General features: G+C 45.0%; 1 long non-coding RNA gene across 1 annotated transcript in view; it reads right to left on the bottom strand.

Annotated features, from left to right (window-relative positions):
• LOC125945181 (uncharacterized) overlaps positions 1–3,585 on the bottom strand; it is an 11,662-nt gene extending 8,077 nt beyond the window's left edge. Inside the window, exon 1 of the long non-coding RNA XR_007466678.1 lies at positions 3,283–3,585. This is a non-coding gene — a long non-coding RNA (uncharacterized LOC125945181). The remainder of the gene's footprint in view (positions 1–3,282) is intronic.
• Positions 3,586–23,420: the final 19,835 nt, after the last annotated feature.

The raw sequence follows: 23,420 nt of genomic DNA, 5'->3' as shown, positions 1-23,420 counted from the left end.
AGTGTCCCTTCCAGACGAGCCGAGTCGGCGCTCCTGTCTTATCTTACTCCGTGGCCATGACATAGCAAGACTACAAGCTATATCGCAAACAATCTGAATTTATTTAACCCACCATGCAACAAAGCGCGAAAGAAAAGCGAAATAAAAGCAAAACGAGAGCTCGGAAAGCAACCGGTAATACCAATGCAAACCAAATCTGCGATTTTCTAACAATGCCTTTTCTGATGCTATCCTTTTTCGAGCTTCTCGCGCTTCGTCAATATAGTTAGAGCAATGCTCCGCCCGCGTTATCAACGGGATCAACCAACCATAAACGGTGGATGCTAAGAGTGGCATGGAATCGAGCCGAAGGCATCGCTACCATATCGGCGCGCCCAGTACTGCCAGTAAAGCAGCCTAGTTTCGCAAAAAAAAAATTAATACGTGAAGTGATAATGTTTTCGTAAGACAACAATACGAAGATATTGCTGTCGAAACGCAGTTCGGGGAAAGCGATCTAAGACAAAGCATTACTGCAGGGAGTAGTCGACAAAAAGCCCAAGATTAAACTTCTTTGAAACATTTTAAAGTTCAAGAAACATTTTGCAGACCCAACGTACATATTGCAGTCTATGTGAAGCGGTGCTTTAGTGAAGCTGGTAAAAACATGAAATTACACCTAACGGTGTACGACTGTTTTAACAGCGAAGCTGTTCTTAGTCGACCCTTCGCCGTCTGTCCGGCATGACGCAGGTCAAGTGACCAGGAGAGGACAGCAGCCGCCGCGCCGGGGAGGGCAGGCCACGTGACCAGCAGAGGAGGAGAGGCGGGCTGGGGGAGGAGGTGACCAATGAGAGGGCGCGCGCTGAGGGGAGGAGGTGACCAATGAGAGGCCGCGCTGGGCGCGAGGAGGAGAGGCGATAAGAGAATGTGTTTCTGTGCGGCGCGCCCTTTCGGATAAGGCGCAACGCGTAGAGCTGCTGCCGACGTCGTCCGCGTTTTCCCGCGTTCGCGCCGAACGCGCGCAGTGTCCATGACTGCAGCCGATGTCTCTGGCGGCGGCTCGGCAGGTTTCGACCAGAGAACTGGACACTCGTTGAGCAGTGTTGCAAGTCGCTGCCTCTTCTCGCCTCGCAACGTTTCAATATAACTTCCTGTTGTGGATGTGTTTACTTGTGTTTACGCAATTGCATCACGTGAAACACATGCACATGTAACACTCGGTGTAACTAACACAGCTTCGCTGTTCGACCATCTTCATGGAGTGGAAGGGGCGGTGATTTTTTTACTTTCTTCCTATGCAACGCTTGATCTCATGCATCGCAATGGTCAGAACGTCTATAACCATTGATTCACATTGGCACATACCCATTCTCGCGGATTTGCCAAGAATCGATACGCACCCAGTGGTTAATCATAGAAAAAACGGAATTACGCCTGCATGGTTTATGAACGAACTTATTATTATTATTATTATTATTATTATTATTATTATTATTATTATTATTATTATTATTATTATTATTATTATTATTATTATTATTATTATTATTATTATTATTATTATTGCGTGTCGTCTTGCTCCTGAAAGCATGACTGTTAGCGGCTCGCGATGTACCGCAATGATATTGGAGATGACGGGTTTCTCCGCATCACACTTCCTCGACCCTTCGTTCGCAGTTTGTTTTTTTTAATGCATGTGTGCGCCAGCCCTCACACTTTATGGTTATTTCTGGGCACGGTAAATAAATGATTTATTGATTTATTGATTGAGTGATTATTACGCAGAACCGAAGAACCGAGGTGCGCCTACTTGCACTAATTTGTCGGTCAGCATAGAGGGTTTAATAAGCCCGTTTGTGCATATATATATCCGGCGAGAAAACAATGAACGCCAAACCCTGGGAAGGAGGCAAAGAAAGGTTGGCCCATGGCCACTTGCTCATGCAAATTGGCCATGACGCATTGTGATGCCTAGAGATACAAAGCGACGCAAATGCCGCTTCGCTAAAGATGGCGCGATGGAGGTCGTTGGCGAAGTGTTGCTGTGGTACAGTTTTCAAGGATGAGTTTTACGACCACCTTTAGCAACGGGATGCACAACTATCTTGCTAACTTAGTATTACCTTGTAGTTTATGGCTGTCAGGCGAAAGCTGACTGCGGGCATGGATTGTTGCAAGAACGCACAAATTCCTCGTTGTCGTTTGCGCAAAAGCAAGCAAAGCTGTGCTGCGTCAACCACAACGAGCATTTGCGCCATTAAAGCATAATTAATTAACACAACCTCCGATCAGCTGTGCTAATGCAAATCTCCCATCACCTTGTTGCTAAGTATGTGGTCATACTTTTACAAGGCTAATGGGTTGCGTAAGTTCTGTCTGTTTTCTTATATGTGCGCCGTTCATTTTTTAATTCTTCGTCATCATTTTATGGTCAAAAGTGCTAACAAGATCTACACAGCTCCTGCCTAACTGTGTCTGAGCTAGAAAATGTTCATGCCATAGAAAAACGAAAATTAATCGACGATTGCGATACTCCCTTATACGAAAATTGAGCTCAGCTCTATGCGTGTTTTCCTTTCGTGATATATTGGCAGGCGAGGAGAATCTGTCTCATGCGGCACGTTCCAAACGAAGCGAAGTGTTGCGCGACTGCCTCGCTAATCGGGAGATCGCCAGAGGCAGCGCGTGGGCACGATTGACAGACCTTCGCTCATCCAGCGCTTTGGTGAACAGACGACGCGCGCTACTCTGGCGCCATCTCGTAGCCATCGTCAACGTAGAGTCCGTCTTGCGCGGCTCTACGCTTTTCTTCTCACGCTTTCAACATGCCCCAATCCTCCGCAGTAACGCACTGACGGGGGGGGGGGGGGGGGGTGTTGTACCCCCCCCCCCCTGAGGCCGACCTAACCCCCCCCTTTGTTTAACCCCTATTCTTTCCTTGCGCATTAGAGTACTGAAACTAAGATGTAAGACGCGCAATCATCTGCACACTCGCAAAAAGCGCATTTTTTGACAATTTCCCGTGAAGAAATTGAAATTAGTGCTGTTTAGATGGTATTGGCAAACTGTCACTTGCGCCACCGTTGGGCGCTGGGGACACCGAACTGATCCATTTCTGTATCGCACGAAAACGAGAGTCTTTGTGGTGCATTATGACTGCATTCGTCCCATCGTTGATCACCTATTTCTCACCAGCGGCGTAATTATAATCACCGGCCGCCATGTGCTCCAAGTATCGTATTGCGTATCACTCGCTGAACACTGGACGTGAGCGATTGTCTAACGTCGTCTGCTACTCACCGAACATTTGCGCTCCGAGTCCGTACACGAAGACTTCTTCTCGCAAGTGCTTGCTATAAACACGCGCATATGAGCTTGGTTCTTTACCCATTCGAAGCTTTATCAGCCATGCGTCGCGCAGTTTCTTATCCTTGGGGTTAAAATGAAAGCTCACGCCCTGTTCCTTCGCGTACGTAGCGCACTGCGGCACGGAGCAGTAAAGTATCACGCCGCCGATAACATTGAGCTCACTTTCCCAGCTTGTGCAGTCGCCTGGTGTCCGCGCACATGAAGTGAATGCAAACCAACGATGTTCCAAGGGAAGAACACTAGGAAATCGCGGTTAAAAAACGCGTTCCAACCGTCCGCTTCCCTTCGTCAGAGCAAAGTAGGATCACGTGATCCAACATTGCACGTCAGAACGATTGCAGCGCCCGCATCTCCAGTGGTGGGCCTCGCGCCCAGTACTGTCGGGTTGTAGTGACAGCGAAGAATACGACTGCCAAAAGGGCTAGTTAAGGATGCACCTCTTGATTGGTTGAACTTGTTCCCAGCAAAACAAACAACACGCACAGAACGCAACAATAGCGGTGAGCACATTCATCGATCGTCGAAATCTTATCTACGGGTCGGATATTTATGCATGACTCATCGTACATTTCAGCGCGATCGCTGCTTCCAGAATGTACACAAGTATTCGCGTCGCGCATGCAAGTATTCGCGTCAGGATTATTCTGCTACAGAATCGGCGACAACATTAGAGAAAGTTCTGATAAGTACACGAAGGCACGTCTTGCGCCGAGATATAACTTTGTAACAATTCTTAGCAGGGTGAAAAATGGTCACGGGAAAGAGTAAAACAATGTACACGTTTGCATGACATAAAAGCAGCTGGCTGTGACGTCATGGGTTTTGACGGTGTCGACTCGGGCTTAGGAAATATTTTATCTGCGAGAATTGACTAGATTTTATTCTAAAAGACCCAAAGATTGAACTTGGCAAGCTTCAAGAAATTTTATTGAGCGACAATGGCCTAAATACGAAAAAAAAATACATTGGAATTTGTGACATTCCATTGGCATACAGGCAATTGGGTTTCTGCGCAAAACAAAAATAGTATAAAAAGTAAAGCTTGAACGTCCATTTTATCCTCAATTGGTCAACCTAATTGCCGTGTAACTCAAGTGTTATTTCAAAACATCATGCTAACTTAGTTAAGCTTGATGTTTTGAAATAACACTGTATCAGTATAAATTGACCTAACGTTTTACTTTGTGCCCCTTCGAGTGGATATCTATTAGTGCAGCAACATCCAACCGGGTTTGCGGAAAATACGGTTATCCGTTTATTCGATTCACCGGTTATTCGAATTTGAAAACCGGATAACCGGAGTGATCGGTTATTTGTTGGTTATTCCGTTAATATATAGTATCCGGATATTCGGATAGCCTGATATTTCTTCTTCTGTATACTTATGCTGAAACTACCTCTCTTTCTCTCTTGTAATCTTATATTTGTAGTTACTTTTGCAACCGCTCGTAAAAACCCGATATCTACTCTGGTTAACTTACTTACCTTTCCTTTTTTTTAAAGACCTAATATTCATGTCCAAACACTCGAATATCCGGTTAACGAGTTATTTACACCGGATATCCTGAATATCCGCTTCTTGAAATCCGGATAACACCACAACCGGTTTTCGAGACCGGATTCACTTCCCTCCGGTTAAACCGGATAGCCGGTTTGACGGTTATTTGCAAGCACTAATAGCAAACTTACAACCTAAAGGCAAGGGTAGATGGCAAACTACGTTGTCAGAAAACCAACTCTAGAGCGTCACGAACGCTTTGAGAAACAAGGAGAGACACAAGATTGATTACTCAAACTATACATTTAGTTCCAGCGCTCCGCAAGATTGATCCTCCAGTATACTGTGTAATATTCACGTTTTCCACGCGTATACACGTGTGGTAGCAGGAGGATCGCAATGATTAGTTGTGTTGCAAGCCAAAGCCATGTTCGAAGCTGCAGACGGCTGAAAAGTGCTTTGTAGGTGCTCCTATGTTTTCAGCTTGGGCAGAACCTCTTGCCGGGGCTCTATTTGAGCTAGTGCGCGCATGCAAAACTGGCAGGACAATTCTCGTATACAGGTAAAGTCATACAGAAAACTCTCTCTCTCTCTCTCTCAACGCTGGCTCCCCAATTCAACGCTGTTTAATACCGAAAACAGGTAACGTTCGCAGCTCCTGTAATATATCAAAAATATATTTCTTTCTCGAAGCAAGTCGATGGCGCATTTTTATTGCGTACGCTGTCCAATGAACGAAGCAGAGCGTGGCAGAACCAACCGTGTGACGACTAATGTACGAAAAGGAATAAGTGTGGTGTCGCGCTTTAGTGAGCAAAGCGCCTCAGCAAACGAATTCTAGCTGGTTTTCTTTTCGAGAATTTTCCCGTTTTTTTTTTTTCGGCTGAATAAAAACGTGCTCGGAACGAGCCTAGCGGAACGTCACACTTTATCTCGGCCGTCGCGACGCCGCTAAAATCGGTCGCGCGACGTCGTCACCGTGCATCTTTTTAGCGACCCGAGCGAGAGAGAGAGAGAGAGCGTCGTCTCGCTCCTGAAAGTATGTCTGTACGGTATACGGCGGCTCGCGGTGTATCGCGATGCCATTGGAGATGACGGTTTTCTCCGCATCGCACTTCCTGATGCCGAAAAGCGGGCCACTTTTCCAGCGCGTTCCGGGCGCGACAAGGGTGGAAGGAGGAGGAAGCTCTTCCTTGTTTCTGAAAGTGTCACGACGGTAAAAAGAAGAAAAAAGGAAGAAAAAAAAGAGAAAGGAGCGGATGACCTTGCGCACGACACGTGCGAGAATCCGCGCTAGAGAGAAGTCGGCACCACCACCGCCGTTGCCGTAAATTCCGGTCTCTAATCCACACCCGACGCGTACACGTTCATTCCCAAGAATATTTAAAAAATATTAGTTTTTTAAAACCCTAACGTGCTTGCCGGCAATTATTTGTTACACTTGAGCCTCACTTACGCTGTCAGCACATGTGTTTTACTGAACGTTCAGCAATCTTGGTGTCTTAGAAAAAGGCAATCAACAGGTGTACAAGTATTTTCATGGTTAGTCCAGACACTTCACAGAACACTATGCCTTGAAAGGTCCCGCGCAGAAGACCTACTATGTTGTGAAGGCTGCGAAGCAACGCCTTTCTTTCAGCGTCGAACCATAGACACAGCCACGTGGAGTGTGCCATATCACCGATCTCAAAGTGTAAGGCACAAAGCGGGGAAGCTGATTGTTCGGTCCTAAACAACGCAGCCTAAGGCTGGTGGACTTAGTCCTAACGCGACACTGTAGGTCCTTCGAATACACAAGGTTGCTGAGTAGTGTTCTACATTGTTTTGCTTCCTCCTTTTTATTTTATTATTCGCACCCACCTTCCCGGTACATGTCAGCCAACCAGATATATGCTCTGGTTAACCTCCGTATGTTTCGTTTGCTTTTACCTCTCTGTCTCTCTTGTGGAACCTCCGAGAAACTGCGTAAGCTCCAACATGATCAGATGTAATTAATGGATGTACAGCTTATGGACCGTCTGGTCTTTCTTATGAGTTTCTTTTTCTTCTTTTTTTTTTATCAGCACATTATCAAACTGATGTTAACTTTCGAAGCTTAACAAGCGATTGCAACATCCGAACATTTACAGATAACCAAGTGACAGACTTCAATCAATTAATGAAAGGGGAATTTTATTACACAATAATATGAAAAATGCGTACAAAGATATTTGTTTCCATAGCCTAAAGCGGCTAGTTATGGGTTCAATGCAAAAATGTATTGCAATAATGAGCAGTCTTACACAGACAAAATAGCGTAACTATCATAGATAAGCGGTAAATACTATATATAATCAGAGAACTCCTCTAAAAACGAACAAATTAACGTACATATTGACTTTTTGTTAAATATAAAAATCTCAAAAACGTGCTTGGTAAGATAAGAAATGCCATTTGCATGTAATGTCAAAATTTCTTGCGAGTTTTATTTCAAGAGGCAAATTGTTCCACAGCTTAACAAGAGAAAACTTAATTAATCTTTCGCCATACACGTTCGAACATAACAGAAGATTAAGATTACTTGGGTTACCGTTAAGCTGGGGCCGAATTCGCAAAGAAATTTGTTCGTAAGAACTTTCTCCTGATTGATCAGCGGCCATTGCTAGTGATACGCTCGCGGTTCCTCGTGAATGGTTTTTTGTTCTTACCAGCTTTACTAGCGTAAGAGCTTTTTTGTGAATATGTGGCCCTGGTGTTATAGACTGCAGGAATGACTTGTGGCCGTAAACATTATACCCGTGCGGAATGAAGGCGATCGCTGGGCTCATCTCAGAACGAAGGTTCATTTGCCTCACCACTCGGAATTTCGTGTTACTGTGTGTAGGTACGCAAGTGATGCTTGTCGCCGAATTGACAAATTGACTGACAGTGTTCTGTGTAACCAAACAATAAACGTCGAAAGCATGAACATAGAATGTGGGCTCGTAGGGTATCTCTAAAGCAGGCAGACCCATTAATGCAATAGCGCATGATATTCAATGACTTCAACGATTTTCCTGCATAACATCGTGTACCCTTTTCTTGGACCACTGGGTATGGGCCGCCTTCCGTGTGTCACTGTGTAATGCGCCCATTCTCGGTCAGCCTTCCAGAACGGTTTCGTGCCACTGTGACACAGAGGTGATATTTTGAATGAGTGGCAGTTATCTGTGCCATACACTTCCCATCAACATTCTTCCCTCGGCGAGAATCATACATCACTTTCGTGTTCGTTACACAGAAGGCTAAATGCAACACGCGACGGAGCCATGCGCATGTCATCACCTACTACTGCTACCTCGCTATCTCAAACAAGCTTCGCGTCGTTTAGATTCCGACATGGCGTTAAATCTGCGTGTGTGTGTGTGTGTGTGTTTTTCTTTTCCTGTATGATTAACGAGCGTAAATATGCCTAGGCGGGCTAGGATCTTGTCTTTTACGAACATGTCCAAAGTAAAAAGAGATTGCTTTCTGCAGCCGCACTAGGCATGCTTGGCTATCAGAAGCGATCTTTAAAAGTTAAAGCGTGCACTGTAACGTGCCAAATTATTTAGTGGATTATAGACAGCATATTACAGTAGTCGAAGTGAACAACGCTCCCTGCACTCATTTATCCTCATTCGTCGTTCTGGCAAAATTTCTACAATAAAGAAAAAGAAAGTCAGAGGGAAGAGGTGTTGTTCCGTTTCCGTCGGATTTCAACTCCGATAACTGCAATAGCGGCGAGGAGCGTGGCATGTCGACGCATATGAATTTGGCGACCTGTAGCGATGTCTCTTGTACTGAAACAGACACGCTGGAGCGGCCCTATAGCTCCCGAATAACACTTACTCGCATTGTCCGTCTGTGACGAAAATGAAGTCAGACATAACGACCGAAGTAGGGATATACAGCTGGTTGCTCAACTTCGGGAAGCGTAACGTACAGCGCTTAACGTCAAGCCTAACGTGATGATTTCAGCATACACTAAGTTTCTTGTGACCTTAGAACGCTCGCGTGTAGAGGGCTCAATGTGGACATGTGTTACAGGAGCAGTAACATAACCGAACATGCGCATTTAATTTTTCACTTGAACTTCATACGTGAAACACGTGACATATTTCACACGTGTACTGTACTGATTCGACTATAGTCATCTCTTTCGCGATGGACAAAGTGTGTAGCTGATGCAGAGTGTTAATATTATCTCACAAACAAACAAGTTAATTTTAGCGTAGTTCAACGTAATAAGAGAAACTATATGCACCAGCTTCGGTATACATCAATAAACGAGGAAACATATTTTTTTTCCTGGCAATGCCATGCATTATTGAGGTTGCTCCCGGATAGGAACGGAGTTTCCTCTATTTTTTTTTTTTTTTTGAAGTATGTACCTTCAGCTACTGCGTAACTCAAGTTATGCAACACGTCCGTTGTTGACGCTCTAGCGTTTTCAATGAGAACGGGCAGCAGTAGAATTGTTAAATTTTAGAAAAATCTTACGTATCAACCAATCACGGATCAAGAAAACACGCTGACAGACTACCCGCCTTTATCGCTGGCTTTTATATCCGCAAAGGGAAAAATATGTGCTATAAATATATGCCTTCAGAATGAGTGTGGTTCGCTTATTATGCGGCTCATCTGGAACAAGAAATGTCAACAGTGGCTTATGTGGAAGTCCACAACCATCTTAAGCAGCATGGCCGAAACCAGCCTATAGATATCTACAGAAATTATGGAGTGTGTTTACTCCTTTCTCATTCGACCCTTTCAATGTGCAAGGGAAACGACACCGGATCCAACTTCGAGCAGGCACTCAAAGTTCGAGCGCTGCAGGCGCACCCACTATAAGAGGACACCCCTCCCCCCCCCCCCCCCCCCCCGAGCCGGGCACTACTTGACGATAAAAACCCAAGCCGGGCTTCCTCGCTTTGGGACAGGAAGGCCCGCTTTCCTGACCCTGTTTCCTTCACTTCGCTTTCCACTCATTTCTCCGAGTCTCCGCACTCGCTCCTTCTTCGGTTTTCCTCTTTCATTTCGTGATTTCTCTTTCTTTTTTTTTCTTTCTCCTGTCTTTTTATCTGACAGCACTGCCTTGCATCCACGGCGTCACGTAAATCGTGTTGCGCTCGCCGCTATACTTTCCGCGAAGTATCGGCCACGGAAAGCGATAAACTGTTTACCGGGCGTCAAACGCGCACACGCAGGTCCGAGTTCCCGGACTCTTGCGTCGGAGGCGCCACGCGACTTGGCCAACCTTAGTGTATAGGCACACGTGATGCATCACGCCATCGGTGGAAGGGTTCGCTCGGGGAGAGCTTGCCGCGGCCACTCCTTGTCTTAGCCCTTCTGCGCCGACAAAGAGTTCATTTACCCAGATTCCCGGAGCCGATGTGGACCACGACGCCCGCCTCATCGCGGTCGTTTAGGCTTCTGCTTGTGGGCGCGTGTCCGCGTGCCGCCTGGCCACACACACAGCACGATGCAGGAAAGGCATCCTTCGCGGGCGTCCAGCGGTTGCGGTCAGAGTTGCCCGCTAGATCTCGAGTCAGACAAGTGAGAGAAGAAAAAGCGTTAGGGAGGGAAGGAGCGAGAGCAAGCGATCGTTTTCGCAAGCACGCAACGTTTCACGAGGAATGCGAGTTTGTCATCTGAAATACGTGCTCGCGGCCACCGACGTGGCACCGGACGACCGCCCCTCGGGCAGTCACATTGGGAATGGCGACGGCTTCATCGATAAATGTACACCATTTATCAGTGAAAGGCCGAACAAATTAACCGTGCTCGTATTGTGTCTCGTCTAATTTTTAGACCGAACCTCAGCGAACATGCACTGGGAGCACACAAGTGCACAGTAGCCGCTAACGGGCAACGTAAACCGGGACTCGAAGTGTCGCACAGTCTCCAGTGTTCGTGTAGCGAAAAGAAGGCGGAAGGCCATGGTCTAAATGGCGTGCACGCAACGCAATACAAACAGCGGTACGTTGCTGGTTGCTGGCTCTATACGAGACGTCCGGCCATGAGACGTCCCAGAAAAGCGTCGTGTCATTTGCAATTATTGCGGAAGGACGCTTCTCTGAGATGTCGGCCTGGTTCCGTAATTTTTGGTGGGAATGATTATTATATCTAACTGAGAATGCTAACCACAAGGAAAATGGTGGGCTCGTACATCGCTGTAACAGATACCAGGGAATTCATCACTATGTACAGTTCCTGTACAACACCAAAGAGTAACGAAAACAGGGCAGACGACATAGTAGATGCATGTTAATAAAAATAAAAACAGCAACGAATTGAACGCCCTAATGATGCCTTAGGAATGTGTCAAGCTAAGAATCTTAAAAAGTGGCCTCAATCAGGTGAATAGCGAAATCCACTTCTCACTCACCACAGCCTTATCATTTCACTATATTTCCATTTGTATTGAGCTGCAACATACGAGCTCTCTGCTAAAGCGATTGCCATCTGAGGTTTTCCAGGCTAAAAGTACCTGTAACAAGCAACAACCAACAACCACTTCCCCTCACCTCCTTTTGAACTTTGAAGAGTGAAGTATTTGTCGCCGGGGCTTCACATTATTATTAAGCCAGCTTTTAGTGGTAAGAGACTAATTTCAACAACCATCTAACAACTTATATGTATCATTTAAATTGCTGTCTCTGAAAAGCTCATCATACCCCCGTTGGATTCGTTTGGCGACATAAATATGTTTATTGTTTACATCGCTGGATATTACAGATATTTTAAGCTCCCGACGTACGCGTACGTCGCCATTAAGAGTCATTGCGCCACTAATATTGCACCCCAGTGGCTCAACAAAACCAAATACCCCAATAAAATTCAGTAGCTGATTTTAGCAACGGAACGTAGCGTGCCTAAATGTTTCTGCAGCAATTAGTAACATTCTTACTGCATCAACAGTACCGATAAAGGATACTAATGCAAGCGATATTGCTTATAATGTCGCTGTTTCCGCAAAGATAGTATCGGCCGTGTGTAATCACCGTTTCCACAAAATATATTGCCGTTTCCGCAAAGCTTCGCCACTGGCAGAGCCCTTACGACATGTATGTTTTCTGCATATTTATCTGTACGTTGCTTTTTGCTATGAACTTAATAAACCTGATTCTTGATTCTTGAAAAAAAAAGCTTTCTCAGATTGGCCTCTATTTCTCCGCGTGGCTTCAAGCTCCGCATGACGATACCGTATAGCAACACGGTGATAGCACTTTCATGCCATAATAGGAGTTGTCGGAAATGTCAAGTGGGAGAACATTACCACTGTGGACTGTGTCTCCGAGATTCTACTTCGGTGCCCTGTACTTTTTCTATCTACAGGAAGGCAACAAATACAGCACTTTATTGTCTGCACTGGTTTGGGGCGCTTCCCCTGTCCATCATCATATTTTTCTGGACTGCAGTTATTGGCGGACATCGTGGCGAACCTAAAGGTTCGTTGCCGCAGCTGTAAAAAGCATTGTCCCCGCTATTAAGCTTAGGAAACCCCCCTTAAAAAGCACGTTTGATTTGCACGTTTGCACGTTTGATTTGCTCGACCATGCAAAGTGGCAAAGCATCAAACTTCACGAGCCAAAACGTTTAAGGGAAAAATATTAATACCATGCATGCCCTAATGCGACAATGCAGAGAAAAGTAAGCGTCACCACTTTCGCTCCCGCCAACAAACACGCGAATGATTCTCATAAATAGAAACTGTTAATCGGTTCCGCGACAATTCTGCACCGTCCCTGCATCCTTAGCTACATGTCGTTACAGATAAAGACTTTAGATCGCAACTATTTTCCGCTGCTCTAATGAACTGCTGCTAACTGCTGGAGGAGACCCATTTCATCCACGCACAGATCTACTTTCTTCGCTTGGTAGAGTAATTTTTTTTTCATATTTCTTTTCTCTCTCCCACGCGTGATACCGACCGATAATTAAAAGAAGTCCAAAAGGAAGCATGCATGCAAGCATGCCGCGGTCATTTTTGTCGGTCCAACAACTTCTGTCGTTCCAATGTTTTATCTCTGCGCTAGCGTCTCCAAGCACTGCACCTCGCAACAGAAGAAATCAAAAGGAAAACGAATCAATAAGAACCGGCTAGCCGGCCTTCTGCAATCGCTCCAAAATCTTGGGTTCCCTCGCACGCCGGCTGAAGTGACCAGGCGACGTGTCGACACAGCGGCAGCGCCGAAGCAAGGAAGGCGTAGTAGCCACGCTTATCAAAGGAGGAAGAAACTGAAAACGATACGCAAAACAAAACCGTTTCCCCGCAGCCAGGCGATCGGGTTGCACACCTGCAACACGCCGAAGTGAGGCGGACATATGCGATACCGCGTAGAGGCGGCGTGCACGACTTGCACTACTTTACCTGGTGTTAAGTGCTAGACGCACACGATTGCACTAACGGGGAGCCGAAATGTTTAGATTCTATTTACCAGTTTAAACGCCGCCGACGAAAGAAGGAAAACAATAACGAAGGCCAGTGATTGGTGTACGGATACTTTTGTCTCTGTAGCGATGGCATTCGTGAGGTATCAGAGTGTCGTGGCATCGGCATACAGTATTTGCCATTTATAAATAAAAAAAGCAATGCACGGCGACAGCTTACGTATTGCCCTGAGCAAAAAAAAAAAAAAAGAAAGAAAGAAAGAAAACGGACTAGGCGTTCAGCGATACAGCTGATTATGTTAAAGTGCGAAAATTTCTTAGCTCGTTAATCAGTTTGTCGCCGTGGGCGCCTTTCTCAGCCAGAGATTTGCACGAGAGAGGTCGAAGAGGCTTCAGAAGATGCTTACATTAGGGTAAACGTACGCGGCGGTGCATTTGCTTCTGCCAATAAGAGATGAGCGTTCGGTGACGTACCAAAAAGCTCAGTTCCATGTAACACCATCTCCGCGCATCACGGGTGGCGAAACCTACCAATTCCGCCTTGCCGTATCGTGGAAGTTTTGTGGCGTCACAAGCTAAAACTAGAGCACTACTTACTAAGCACTTTGTAGAGAAAACAAAAAAAGCAAAACAAAAAAAGGAACAAATGCAATACACCAAAATAGTAATGCACGTTTACAACACACGAAATCATGGATGCGCCTAAGAGCTTTGGCAAAGCGAAAATGGCATGAGAAAACGATACAATGACACTATTAAAATATACACTTTGATATCTACACACATTACAAGAAAAATATAAGTCTCAACAACTTGTGGCGTTTAATCTATATAGTTACTGTCGTTGTTGGCGCTGCCTTGTTTGCCAGAGCAACCCAAGAGCGAATAAAACAAATCATCAAGTAATCGTAAAAGAAATAATCGCAATTCAACGTCGACATTTTATCCCGAAACGGACAAAAGCGCGTGAAAAATACCTTCTCGATGTTCAAAGTCTGTGCAAGGCAACCGCTGCGGTTTGCTTCTTACCTGAGTCCACCTAATATTGTTGACGAAGTGCTACAGGATGCTTCGATGACTGTGCGCGAAATTTCGCTTCATTCGTAAGTCGTTGTGATTTCAAGATAGAGCTGAGCAAATTATGTTCGAAACAAACAGTGGGACAAACCTGGGTCACGATGTATGTAAATCAAATTAAATCGAATTACGTGCCCCCAATAGAGGGATCGAACCTCGGTCATTCGGCGCCGCTGCCCGATACCTTATAACCTTTAGGCCACAATCTCACTCTTTTGTTTTCCTTTCATGGTATTTATTACAATTATAAAACACAGATGCGTAAGGTATTTACATAGCGGCCAAAACAGTCACATTGAGGCCTAATCTATTCTTGTAGATTAGGCTACAATCGCACCTATACCTTTATCGTGCCAAGTACATTTAGCTCTTTGAGATGATCGCCGCATGTTGATAATGAAATTTTTTTTTACTATAGAACGTACCCACAACAGGGATTCTTACTTTCTTACTTGCACTATTTGTTTACTTATATTGCTGCCTTTCTTTGCATACCCTAAAGCACCCTTACCCTTGCGTGGGGTAGTAAACCGGACGTATGCCTGCATGGTTGACGTCGTTGCCTTTCCTTTACTTTTCTCTCTCTCTATCGATTTCATTTATGAGGCAAGAATTACTGTAGTCCTGCACGATTGGATATTGGAGAGCCAGAGAGAGAAATGTCTAAACAGCATACTGTCTTTGGCGTTAAAACAGTTGTAAAAGCGTATTGTACGCGTTAGTCCTTTGATTCATGGAATTTAATGTTCCATAACAACACTGGAGCTATAAGAAACGCCGTAATAGGGGGTTCCAGATTGAGGCTTCATGCAACTTAATACAGGTAGATAAATGTTTTTTTTTTCTTTTTTTCCCGTACCCCTCTAGAATGTGACCACTCTGGACGGGAATCAAGTCCCCGACTATGTGATCAGGATTCTAAACCCATAGCCACTGAAAAACCGTATAAGTACATGTTGCACATATCAACCCAGACTCGTTAAGTAGTTTGCACGTTTTCTTGCGTTCACGAGCACATTATTATTTTTTTCTTCACTGTTTCTCTCTTTCCTCTTTCTCTTATTTATCGATATGATTGTCCCCTTCCCTCAGGGCCCTGATTAACGTACCTGTCTCTCAATGTCATTATGGTTTCTTTCTATTGCGAAAGTTAGCCTCTCCCGTACTAACAGCATCACGCTGTCGTATCTGTCACCGTAGATCCAGATTACACCAAAACCGATTTGGGGAAATCAGAAGCGAAGGCCTGAAACAAAAGAAAAAAAAATTGGGACGCCCTTGTGGGTAGATTCTTTTGACCTCGTTCTAGTACTGCAGAAAGCTGGAAAAGAGACCGGCGCTTGTCTTACGCACTGTTCGCAATACACGATTGGCGATGCAAGTTACGCGGTCGCCGTCCAGTCGAAAGAGCGCAGGGGTTAATTGCCCCCTCATTGTATACATATCGGCTTTCAACGGGCCCCCATCACAGTTTTGTTTTTATTTGCTACTGTATCTCGCACCCTTGACCAACTGACCACTGGGCAAGCGGAGCGCGACTGATAATTAAAAACAACGACGCAGAAAAGAAAGAAAAAAATGAGCAAAGAAATTCACTCGGAAAAATAGCACACGCGGTAAGACAGCTCTGCAAGCTATAGGACAAGCGGCCACTAGTGGCTGGAGAATCGCTGCTCCATAATGCCACTGGTGCGCCGGCAATTAGGCTGACATCTGCGATCAATACATATTTTGCGGTGTCCCAGGAACAGGCCTTACGGGGGGTAATAAAACGATCTTTCTCACTTTCTCTCACTTCGCCGCAAATGACAGAGCGCTCGCCTTCTATAAAGAGCGTCGATTCACTCAAGACGGCGGGGCGTCTGCGTCATTCGCCCGGGGCATTCCAGTCTCAAGGATTGACGCGTGGTTTGGCTACCTTCGACAAGGACTCGGCAATAAACGCTGCCTCGTCAAGAGACCTACAGCTTGCGAGGCGATTGCGGCTGAAGGAGATATTACACGGCGACACTGCGACCATGCCCTGCTTCCTCTCGATGTCTTACGTGGTTTGAGGGGTTAACGCGACAAGGTTCTTTTATTATTTTTTTTCTGAGGAATGCAGTTGTTTTGTTATCTAATGCGTTATAATCCAAACTGTTCGTTATTAAAAAAAAACGTTTAAAGGTTGGAATCTTACATGATAGTCATTTTACATATGCTTCTTTTGACGATGCTTTTATCTGCTGCAGCCTACCAAACCATTCCAATGAGCAGAGATATTCTGCTCTTTGGGAAGATCGATTGCCATGAAAAAAATAAGAAAGACAGAAATAAAACACCAAGCTGTTTCATTCTTCTTCCTTCAGTGGGAAAATTATGGGGCAACACTTTCGCGAATTCGCCTCTCGGTTAGCCTTTATTGGCCATCTGCTCACTCTGCTCACATTTTGTTCTGACACGCGAGCCCTCTGAAACGCCACAAGTTGGTCCTTTGTGATTTCTGCAAATCGTTGATCACATCGAATCGCGCGGATGGGCATTTCGTTTTTCTCCTCATCATTCTTGTGAAAGTCGTTATCGAAATTCAGTTACGTTTCTATTGGCTCTTTGTTGCTTTAATAGACTTCCACTAGAGATGCTCTCGAATCTCATCGGCGATTTTTGCAAGAGGGAGGCGTTGGAGCAGGGTTCCACTCAGTCACTTCATTTGATTTACTTGACTCATGAACCCACTGAACGCTTACACTTGGTTGTCCCTTAGAGCGGGCCACCGAAATTCTCAACTCGCTGCTTCTCGACCCGGAAAAACACTATACTATAGTGGTGGAATTGTCTTCTCTGCCTTGAAGCGCACGTATTCATTTCAATAAAGTAGTTCTTTTTAGCAACAACTGCATAATTTTGGCTGAACTGACCACACCCGAGTCAATTAGGTCAATTAGCTCTACTTTTTGCTTGCTATCAAATATGGCTATATCATTTGAACTCAACTGCTTCAAGCACAATTGACAGCCCATATTTTAAGTTGTGTTTCAAACAGTTGAGTTCAAGCGATGGAGCTATACTTGATAGCAAGCTCAACCTACTCAGACATTGCTCAATCAATTTGTTCTTTCCAAGGAGGCCTGTCTTAAGGCATAGTAAAGGAAACATAAATATGAATGTTACTCCGCATCGCGCAGGAAGTCAAGGCTCTGTTGAGACAGTGATCTTGACTCCACTTGCTGAAGTCAGCAGAACACCTGAGAAAGGGCTCCCTGCTTTGTTGTGCGACTGGTGAAGTCCACAACAGGTGGTCTGCCTCGGTATATATTATGCCAAGGGCGTACAGTTGAGCGTCGGTCTCTGAGTGAACAACTGCAGTGTTCGATCCCGCCTGTGCTCAACAATGTATACGTGTATTCTAACCTGCAGGACTTCTGCTGTGCGTCGAGACTCGAACGCAAAAGCCTCCTTTATCTGCTAAAAGCTTGTCCCATGTGAGTTATTCTTGTATTTGGCTGTGAACGATTGGCAATTCGGCCACTTAAAGGGCCGGCTATATTGAAATCTTAGCCAAGGAAATCAGCGTTTGAAGAAATGAGTTAACGAAATAACAAAACACGATCGAAAGAAACCCATTGACTGATAAAAGCAATGATAAAGATGGAGGTTATCAAAGTACACACAAGAACAACTCATATAAATAATCCCTAGTGGGGTTGTAACCGATGTATGTGCTTAATTTAGACCACTGCATAGGGGACATAATCATACAAGCGCGTAAGCCTTAACCGTGGGATAAAAGAAATAATTCGGTACAGTAAATCTCCAGAAAGCTCGAAGGTTCTGAAGTGGCACGTCAGTTTAACCATGACTTCGTTGCGCGCCTCTCATCGTGCCGTGGCTTTGTGGCGCGTTTCTAGAAGGTCGAGCACGCCGTGTCTTGCAATTGCCCACGTCTTAATGTCGAATAAAATTACCGATTTCCGTGCGAGATTCACCATGGTTGCAAAAGGGACACGTTCGTCACTGAAATCTGCAGCGTCTTTCTTGTCGTCATACGCAGGCTATCGGTTACAAAGATATCAGCCCACGCTTTGTTCTGCCGGGATTTGTTCTGGCATGCTACCTGACAAAACGCGTTTCCGTCGTACCCTTTGACGGTATGACTACATGTGTTATACCATTTGACGGTATGACTGCATGTGTTATTTTTTAAGCACCATTGAAAAGATACTTTTAACACGCCCTGAATAAAAGAGCAATGATTATAAGGTACATTCGCTTTGAGACTTATACACATCATGTGTTCGTAGCGATGTGCATGAATTACTGGCTGTTTAATGTCTAAAAAAAATATTAGGTTCTTACGGTGTCCAACACAAAAGTTGGCCCACATACGAAGGTCCGAATTTTATGTTCGACACCACGAATCTAATCTAACTAGCCAAACTTACAGTTTTAATTAAAATCTTATTCTCTAAGCCAGTGTACGGTAGTGTTCAAGCGTGAAAATGTAGTGATTTTTTATCTTCGTTCCTTTTTTAAACGTACTCACCGTGTTTGGACAAACCTATAGTTTTGCGTTCTGTTTTACTACATTGAACACTTATTCCGGCAACTACTTCACTCTGTACCATTCTGCACACGCAAACCAAACCCATTCTAGCCACGAAAATGCTTCTTCACTGTTTTCCGGCTACTCGTAGCGTCGGTTAGACTCACGCCGCGCCAGTTAACCCAGCAAGCACTCTGTACGGCTGCGCTATAGAGCTGCTTTTCGGAAAAAATTGTTTGAGCCCGCAGTTTCATCGCCGACGCTCTTCGCATTTACGACACCCCACAGTCGCGACATCAATCGCGACATGTCTGCAACTGTCTCATTATGTCCGTATGCCATCTTGTTAAGTGGTATGACTACAAATAAATGAAAATGGCGGTAAGGAACGCCTCTGGGCTCACGTCAAAGTGAAAACACGGAGGTAAAATAAATCTAAGTTGTGGCTCGTCGTGAGGAAAGACAGTGTTTCACGTCCATCCTTTACTAGGGCGTGTCTCGGTGTACGAGAGCAAATAAATAGGTTGGCTTTGAAACAATTCTGCTTCTCTTAGAAGCACATGGCGAGTTCTATTCCGTCGTTTACGACTCAGTAGGCGAAGGTCCCAGCGTCGTAAACCTTTATGGCGAGGACACAGAAGTTGTCTCGGTCGTCGGATGCAGTACATTGCCTCTGCGCCACGAAGGGATCGGTATCTCCACATAGGAAGCATGCCCCTGCATGCGAATTACGCTGCAACGTCCACTCGAGTGAATTCACTAAAACAAAAGCAAAAAAAAAAAAAACATTACACTGCTGCCTTGCCCTTCTCTATCCTCTCGCCTTTGGGTACGGGCGCGTGCCTAATCGGCTGTGCGAAAAAGGCAGAACGCCGTGATCTGCAGGGAATACTATTTCATCAATTCACGCGAACACCCACCATGGTGGCGTACTTGCGTTGGCGTTCGCTACTAAGCACGAGGGTGCGGGATTAAAGCCCGGCCGTGGGGGCCACATTTCGATGAGGTAGAAATGAAAAAACGCCCATGTACCGGCTTGGGTGCGCGTTTAAGAACTGCAGGAGGTCAAAAATCTTTCCGGGGTCCCCCATTATGGTGTTAATCCCGAGTTCCTTACTATTTCCCACTAGGCAAGCTATACATGCTCAAAGAGATGTTTTTCCCCTATGTTTTTATTTTACGTTTATTTTTTTTTCTTGGGGGGGGGGGGGAGGGGAAGGGAAGGCACGTGCCCAATGAGCCAGCCCCAGGCAGCGCCACTGGTTGAGGGTGTATGGGCTTTACACTAGGGCATATAAGTGACGTTAAAAATGCACATGTGACGTTTATTTACGCATTACGAAGCTTACACGCTTAACTTATCATACAGGAAGTGGGGGTCCTACGGTCTGATTTTGCAGTCATGCTCGCTCCCTATTCGTAGTGAGTCCACCAAGGTCAAAGGGGGTGGGCGTGAATTTTGCATCCCTGTCTTGCTGTCCCAGTCTCTTCACGCCATTTCTGGGCTCTACGTGTTCAAAGCGGGGCTCCCGTAGCGGAGAAATCATCAAAATTCTGCAACACATTGAACAGTTCTAAACCTTATCACTAGTTCCTAACGAGGACAGGTTTGAGTTTTATGGAGTATACCTACCATGGCTGAGTGAGCTCTCTCAAACTCGACCACTCGCGCTCGGATCGACGAACCTATTGCCGAGCTGACGCCTCTCCGAACTCCGAGCAAGAGGCTACGTTTAACTCCGATTGCGTCATGCGTGGCACCCGAACGGCGCCATATGTGCAAGCGACACATGCATGATGGAGTAATAGCTTATTTGCTCTACACAACAATGCGAAAGTAAGGCACGTGGTTAGTACGGTTGCAAGTATAAAAGCGTATTACATGTTTTCATTACATTTCGTCACATACTACATGTACCGGCCGTTACATTCGATTTTAACAAGCGACCCCTTATTCATACCGAAATGAAAGACGTCCTAAAAAATGCTTGCAGTTTCATCCGAAAGGAGAAGCATTGATTGCGGTAGCAAATTTTTAGACAGCTATACGAAGTACGGATAGTAGTTGTATCGAAGACGGCGCGATTCCTCAGCGCCTTCCTCCCTTGCGCTCGAGAGATCGAGCCAAAATCCTTCTCGGCTCACCCTCACACGTTTTCTCTCGCATCCACAGCATACGCCCACAGTATACGGCGCGCTGCTACAATGTTATCGCACTTGGACTTTATACGGAACATCACGGCGACGGCGACGCTGATACTGATGACGACGGCGGAAATTCGCCCGGAGTGTACGTATAATTGCTATCGCAAAAAAAGGGCCCATATACCCATCCAACAGACATGTTAGAACATATATGAAGCGAGACTTTGGTGAAGCGGGTAATAAAATGTTATACAACTAAATGCGATGGGTAAAATGGTCTTTATTTCCAACCTAATTAACGTGTAATATCATGCAAAGCTCACATTTGTGCACTTCCTCTTTGACAAGCTGTACCTAAATACAAACATCACTTCAAGCGGTTGTACACTGTGAGACGTCCACTCAGCGATGTCACTAGGGCGAAGGCAATGTTTGGTGCTTGCTGAAAGAATAACGGGATAAGGAGATCTGTAAGCACAGCGAAGTACGACACATACGTAGATACATTTAATACTTCTATACCCCTTATGGCGCATGACGTTTCTGCGAAATTGGCCAAGCATCGGCACATAGCCGGTGTCATATACTCATTGGCCCAACAATGGAGTAGCCCAAGACGAGAAATTAAAGAAATTCAACGAGCCGGTCAAATATCATGCGCTTTTCTATTAAGAGATCCTTGAGCTTTGGAGATATCTGTGCGGCGGCATTATATGTACAGGCCTTACGTGGTGATTAATTGTTTTATTAGGTAGCAATGACCTGCGCTCACTGGCGCAACTTCGTTAGTCAAATTTCTGTGCTATCTGACGAGATAACGACCCAGCAGCCAAGTGAAAGGCCGACAGAGTAGGCAAGGAAAGATTCGCTTTAAAATTTTATTTTCACACATTACAATGCCAATTTCTGTCTGGCACAATGTCAACCTGCTAATAATGATAAACATTGTTGATTAATTAGCTTTCCCGCCCGATTCCATGTATGGCATGACGCACAACTTCCGTAGATGCTCTGAGTATCTATTCAGTTTCGACTTTAATGTTTTCTGGAAATTTCATAGAGTATTCCAGCTACATGTACCCTGAAATGATATTTCTTGCGAATCGTAGGTCTTTTATATGGTTGTGCTAGCCAGAGAACTCAAAACATTTTCAGACTTAGAATACTGGGATTTAGTCAACGTACTATTTCTCCATGAAGGTTCCATTTACTGCAAGCCGAAAGAAAATACGGGAAGAAAGAAATTACCCTGAATGTAAGCAATAGAAATGCAAATGCAAACAATGAATAGAATATAAATGCTCACGCAGTTACCACTATCCAAGGATGTCACTTCTGTGATTGATCAAGTTAAGTCATCTATTCAGAGAGAGAGAGACAAAGATACAAAAGATAGTGTAGAGATGTTAGCTTGGCTCATCTCCTTGAGCGTAATTCCAGGTGCTAGATAATAATTACGATGATCATATGCATACAAACAGCATGTACGCTCACAAACACACAAAGCCACATAAAGCTATTCTCAAAGTGTGGTTAAAGACTGTGCAGCTTAGTAACACCGGCAGCCCTTCCTTAGCTCGCAATGTGCAGTTCGTGCTTCTCCAAGAGCTAAGAATGTGCCGCACCTTGCAACTCGACTTCCGCTGCAAGTGCAGCATGGACTTCAAATATTGTCTCTCTGACAAATAGTAGCATCACTCACACGGTACAGACACAGACCATTCACAAAGGCGTCTGCCAACTTATACAGATGAAATTGCCAAATACAAGAGCCGTTTTCTAGCCTTATGCAAGTTCAGCTTAACATAACCATAACTTACTGCACGCCCTAACGCATGAGTTAAATAATTAAGCATTACAGCAATTACATTTGCTGCCGGGAAATGTACGGCTCAGGAGTCCGTCAAGCTCCACCGAGCTTTTTCTCTCGATGCCCCTCCACTCTTATGAGCGGAAAAAAAGTTCATTCATTCATTCTTTCTTTGTTTTGTGTGTTCATCGATCTCCATTTCGACGGACTAAATGTGGGTTGCACAAAAAGTACAGGCATAAAATTATACCTTGTCATAGTCCGGATCGTGCTGGAGTTAACTGCTACATGAAGACTTTGAGAGAATATAGTCAGATAAGGCAAAAGAGGATAACTGGAAATGCGCGCCTCCCTCTATTCCCCACAGGTGTAGGGAAGAAGAGGAAAGAAATATTACAGCAACAGCGAACGTGAAGGGGAGAAGAAAGCATCGAAGCTTTATGGGAGTGTGAGAAGTTATCGTTACTATGAAACTGTCATCTGTTCTCAGGTGACTACGCCGAAAGTAGGGCATGACTTCCAGAAGCTGGACCACCCACAGATTGCATCATCAACTTCAGAGAAGGCATAATTTAGGCGCTTTGTCTTAACCTTAGCCTGCAGCAACTCTTTCCAACCATTAT

The sequence above is a fragment of the Dermacentor silvarum genome, chromosome 4 (assembly GCF_013339745.2).
Source record: "Dermacentor silvarum isolate Dsil-2018 chromosome 4, BIME_Dsil_1.4, whole genome shotgun sequence".
Taxonomy (NCBI): Eukaryota; Metazoa; Arthropoda; class Arachnida; order Ixodida; family Ixodidae; genus Dermacentor; species Dermacentor silvarum.
Note: the sequence above shows the minus strand (reverse complement) of the source record. Positions and strands in the feature narration are given on the sequence as shown.